We start from the raw sequence: 6,000 nt of genomic DNA, 5'->3' as shown, positions 1-6,000 counted from the left end.
TTTGTGCTGAATCTCAAGGACCAAACCTATTTCGACGGATTCCAGGAAAAACCTTCTTGGAAATTGATGTCAAAGGGGGAGAGAGAGATCACATCAAAGCCTGTAGGAAAGAGAGATCACACCAAGAGAGAAAAAGTATTAAGGGGGAGAGAAAGTCTCAAGGATCCTAGATGCTAGATGTTCAAGAGGAGAGATGCCACATGTCTTTTGGGGGAAAGACATGTTCATATGAACTCAGTCGAACTTATTTCTATTCAGCCCTGATTTTCTATCTCCTATCTTCTCCAAATATTCCATGTAAGATTCAGGGGGATCAAGACACTCAAAGGAGAAGAAATCAGCCAAATTCATTGCATATCTTTATTCGTGGGGACATGTTGAATCAAATGTTATCACTCTCTACATGTCATCCCAGTATTGGCATTCCTGTGGTTTCTTTTGTTTGCTCTGGCTAGTGGATGTACCTGTGTTATCTAACCTTGTTTGCAGGTCCATTCCATCCTAAGCCAACTCGAGACCACAAGGTAAGTATATGCATCAAGATCATGAGTATGAGGAGTTCTTGCTTATGTACATACTGTTTGCAAGTAGGACTCATGAGCATGAAGGTATTTTTCTTGATAATCTTTTGCTCTAATGCATATGGCCAAGATACATGTAACACATTGCCTACTCTGTCATGTTTGTGCTCTCACATGCCTCTATATTTCATATTTACATGAGTGCACACATGTAGGGGGAGCCTATGCTTGCTACATGTTCTTCCAAAGCTTTACTCGCTGTTCTTTATATCTTTATCTAAAAGCTTTGATGTATGTTGCCATCAATTACCAAAAAGGGGGAGATTGAAAGCACAAGTGCTCCCTAGGTGGTTTTGATAATTGATGACAACATATCTCGTGTTGGACTAACACTTCTATCTAGCATGTTCCAGATAAGTTCAACAATGGCATGGCATGGATGTGAAAGAGGAACCCTCAAAATGCTAAGACAAAGGATTGGCTCAAGCTCAAAAGCTCAAGACTCTTCATTTTATATCTTAGTGATGCAAGATCACATTGAGTCCATAGGAAAAGCCAATACTATCAAGGAGGGATGAGGTGTTGCTTAATGAGCCTCTTGCTCCATGTGCTTAATGATATGCTCCAAAACCCTCAACTACTTTCCCACATCCACATATGTCCTAAACTCTAAGCCAAACTCGGTCCTACCGATTTTTCCTATCCGGCGCCACCGAGATTCAATTGTCATTAGCCACTGCCAAACCCTAGCAATTCGGTCTTACCGATAAGGATCTCGGTCCCACCGAGATGGGGTTGCAAACTCTCTGTTTCCCTTTCGTAACTTTTCGGTCCCACCGAAAGAGCGAATCGGTCCCACCGAGATTGCAATGTAAACTCAGTGTTTCCCCTTTGTAACTTTTCGGTCTCACCGAGTTTCACTCGGTCCCAACGAAAGAGCAAATCGGTCCCACCGAGTTTGCCTGACCAACTCTCTGGTTAGCTAATTACCAAACTCGGTAGCACCGAGTTTGTGTAATCGGTCTCACCGAGATTACGTTATGCCCAAACCCTAACCGAATCTGTCCTACCGAGTTGCATGTCAGTCCCACCGAAATTCCTAACGGACACTAGGTTTACTACTTCGGTCAGACCGAGTTTATTTATTCGGTCCCACCGAGATTGGAAATCTGTGTAACGGTTGGATTTTGAGTGGAGGCTATATATACCCCTCCACCTCCTTCTCATTCGATGGGAGAGCCATCAGAACACACACACCATTCCTACTCATATGTTCTGAGAGAAAACCACCTACTCATGTGTTGAGACCAAGACATTCCATTCCTACCATATGAATCTTTATCTCTAGCCTTCCCAAGTTGCTTTCCGCTCAAATCTTCTTTCCACCAAATCCAAACCCTATGAGAGAGAGTTGAGTGTTGGGGAGACTATCATTTGAAGCACAAGAGCAAGGAGTTCATTACCTACACACCATTTGTTACTTCTTGGAGAGTGGTGTCTCCTAGATTGGCTAGGTGTCACTTGGGAGCCTCCGACAAGATTGTGGAGTTGAACCAAGGAGTTTGTAAGGGCAAGGAGATCGCCTGCTTCGTGAAGATCTACCGCTAGTGAGGCAAGTCCTTCGTGGGCGTTGGCCATGGTGGGATAGACAAGGTTGCTTCTTCGTGGACCCTTTGTGGGTGGTTGCTTCTTCGTGGACCCTTCGTGGGTGGAGCCCTCCGTGGACTCGCGCAACCATTGCCCGTGGGTGGAGCCCTGTGTGGACTCGCGCAACCGTTACCCTTCGTGGGTTGAAGTCTCCATCAATGTGGATGTAGGATAGCACCACCTATCCGAACCACGGGGAAAACATCCGTGTCTCCAATTGCGTTTGAAATCTCCAAACCCTTCCCTTTAAATTCTTGCAAGTTGCATGCTTTACATTCCGCTGCTCATATACTCTTTGCTTGCTTGCTTGATATGTATTGTGTGCGCTGAAATTGTGCCTAAACTCCACTTAAACCAAAAAGGCTTAAAAATAGCAACTTTAGCTTGAAGTGTCTAATCACCCCCCCTCTAGACACATCTACTTCTAGATCCTACACTAAATAGCACTCTTGTGAGCGCTAAAGTTTCTGTTTTTTACAGCATGATTGCAAAGACATCACCCAAGTCTTCCCAAAGGTTCTACTTGGCACAAACACTAATTAAACACATAAAACCACATCTAGACTGAGTATAGATGAATTATTTATTACTTAAACAGGAACAAAAATCAAGGAATAAAAATAAAGTTGGGTTGCCTCCCAATAAGCACTATCGTTTAACGCCCCTAGCTAGGCATGGTGATTTCAATGATGCTTACATAAAGGATAAGAATTGAAACATAAAGAGAGCATCATGAAGAGTATGACTCACACATTTAAGTCTAACGCACTTCCTATGCATACGGATTTTGTGAGCAAACACTTTATGGGAACAATAGTCAACTAGCATAGGAAAGCAAAACAAGCATAACTTCAAATTTTAAGCGCATAGAAAGGAAACAAGATATTATTGCAATTACTACAAGCATATGTTCCACCCTCATAATAATTTTCAGTAGCATCATGAATAAATTCAAAAATATAACCAGTACCTAAAGCATTATTTTCATGACGCATAAGCATAGAATTTTTATTACTCTCCACATAAGAAAAATTCTTCTCATTCGAAATAGTGGGAATATCATAAGAGACTCAAATACTATAAATTGTTTCCACATTAAAAGAGTAATGTTCAGAAAAGGGTAATCATAATCATGACAAGTTTTATAAATATAATCACTACTTTTGTAGCATAAGTATCATCATAGGTAGGAGGCATGCTATCATCATTATAAACTTGCATATCAAAACTTGGGAGACTAAAATAACATCTTCATTAAACGTAGCATCCCCAAGCTTGGGACAAACATTAATTGCAGCAAATATATTCTCAAAAACATCATCTTCATCAAACATAGCATCCCCAAGCTTGGGCCTTCTCATATCATATCCATAATCACTATCATAATTAATAGTATGGATAGCACCGATAGTATAGCAATTATCATACTCTTCCAAGCAAGTGCCAAAAAGATTTTCAAGATCATAAGAAGTATCATTGTCTTCCACAATTATATTTTCATGAGGCACAATAGTAATAGGAGAAGCATTATTTGGGACAGATATCTTTTTACCTCTCTTCCTTTTTCTTTTCTTCTTCTTCACCACATCATGTGTGGGTTCAATCCTCTTTTTGGAGCTCCTTATTAATGAAATTGGTTGAATAGGAGGCCCTTCCTCGTTACCTGATTCATCATAAGAAATAATAGGAGGGTATTGGGAAGTCTGTTCCCTTTCATTAGTATTCTTTTCATATTCTATTTGTTTTCTTTTCTTTATGTAGTTGGCAATATAAGGATTTTCAATACAATTTTCATTTCTTCGCAATCCATAAGCAATCTAAGTTCATTATAATGTGCAAGGGAAATTAACTCATCACAATTTTTGGACATGATTAGATCATGAAACAATTTGCATCGGATAACTAGATGACCACTTTCATTGCAAAGTCTACAAGTACGGCAAAGAAAATTTAAATTTTCAGCACAATCATGTAGCCTTTATTGCAAAAATTTAGTTCCTAAGTAATTATGCCTCTTCCAATATCTATCTTCCCTATTTGGTGTGTACTTACAAACCCAATGCACTCCACAAAAATTCACATGTTTATAGGAGACATTTTCATCATAACTAGTGCAATCATCATTAGTACCATGGATATTCAAAAAGTTCATACTAACAACATTGCAATCATGATCATTATTCAAAGATTTAGTGCCAACCATTTTAATGCATTCTTCTTCTAACACTTTGGCACAATTTTCCTTTCCATCATACTCACGAAGGATATTGAAAATATGAAGCGTATGAGGTAGAATCAATTCCATTTTTTTAGTTTTCTTTTATAAACTAAACTAGTGATAAAACAAGAAACTAAAAGACTCGATTGCAAGATCTAAAGATATACCTTCAAGCGCTAACCTCCCCGGCAACGGTGCCAGAAAATGCTGCGAAAAGAGCTTGATGTCTACTACACAACCTTCTTCTTGTAGACATTGTTGGGCCTCCAAGTGCAGAGGTTTGTAGGACAGTAGCAAATTTCCCTCAAGTGGATGACCTAAGGTTTATCAATCCGTAGGAGGTGTAGGATGAAGATGGTCTGTCTCAAGCAACCCTGCAAACAAATAACAAAGAGTCTCTTTTGTCCCCAAAACAACCAATACAATGGTAAATTGTATAGGTGCACTAGTTCGGCGAAGAGATGGTGATACAAGTGGTATATGGATAGTAGATAATAGTTTTTGTAATCTGAAATTATAAAAACAGCAAGGTAACTAATGATAAAAGTGAGCTAAAACGGTATTGCAATGCGTTGAAACAAAGCCTAGGGTTCATACTTTCACTAGTGCAAGTCCTCTCAACAATAATAACATAATTGGATCAAATAACTATCCCTCAACATGCAACAAAGAATTACTCCAAAGTCACTAATAGTGGAGAACAAACGAAGAGATTATGGTAGGGTACGAAACCACCTCAAAGTTATTCTTTCCAATCAATCCATTGGGCTATTCCTATAAGTGTCACAAACAGCCCTAGAGTTCGTACTAGAATAACACCTTAAGACACAAATCAATGAAAACAATAAAGCCACCTAGATACTCCAATGTCACCTCAAGTATCCGTGGGTACGATTATACGATATGCATCACACAATATCAAATTCATATATTCAACCAACACATAGAACCTCAAAGATTGCCCAAAGTTTCTACTTGAGAATCACGAAGAAAATGTGTGCCAACCCCTATGCATAGGTTCATGGGCGGAACCCGCAAGTTGATCACCAAAACATACATAGTGTGAATGATGTGGTATCCCATTGTCACCACAGATACGCACGGCAAGACATACATCAAGTGTTCTCAAATCTTTAAAGACCCAATCCGATAAGATAACTTCAAAGGGAAAACTCAATCCATTACAAGAGAGTGGAGGGGCGAAGAAACATCATAGGATCCAAATATAATAGCAAAGCTCGCGATACATCAAGATCGTATCACCTCAAGAACACGAGAGAGAGAGAGATCAAACACATAGCTATTGGTACATACCCTCAGCCCCGAGGGAGAACTACTCCTTCCTCATCATGGAGAGCACCGGGATGATGAAGATGGCCACTGGAAAGGGATTCCCCCTCCGGCAGGGTGCCGAAACGGGTCTAGATTGGCTTTCGGTGGCTACGGAGGCTTCTGGCGGCGGAACTCCCGATCTATTGTGCTCCCCGAAGTTTTTAGGGTATATGGGTATATATGGGAGGAAGAAGTACGTCAGGGGAGCCACGAGGGGCCCACGAGGGTGGAGGGCGCGCCCAGGGGGGTGGGCGTGCCCTCTGCCTCGTGGCTTCCTCGTTG

Source organism: Triticum urartu, chromosome 5A (assembly GCF_056163025.1).
Source record: "Triticum urartu cultivar PI428250 chromosome 5A, HENAU_Tu73, whole genome shotgun sequence".
Taxonomy (NCBI): Eukaryota; Viridiplantae; Streptophyta; class Magnoliopsida; order Poales; family Poaceae; genus Triticum; species Triticum urartu.
The sequence above is the reverse complement of the archived record's forward strand: the minus strand, read 5'-3'. Positions refer to the sequence as shown.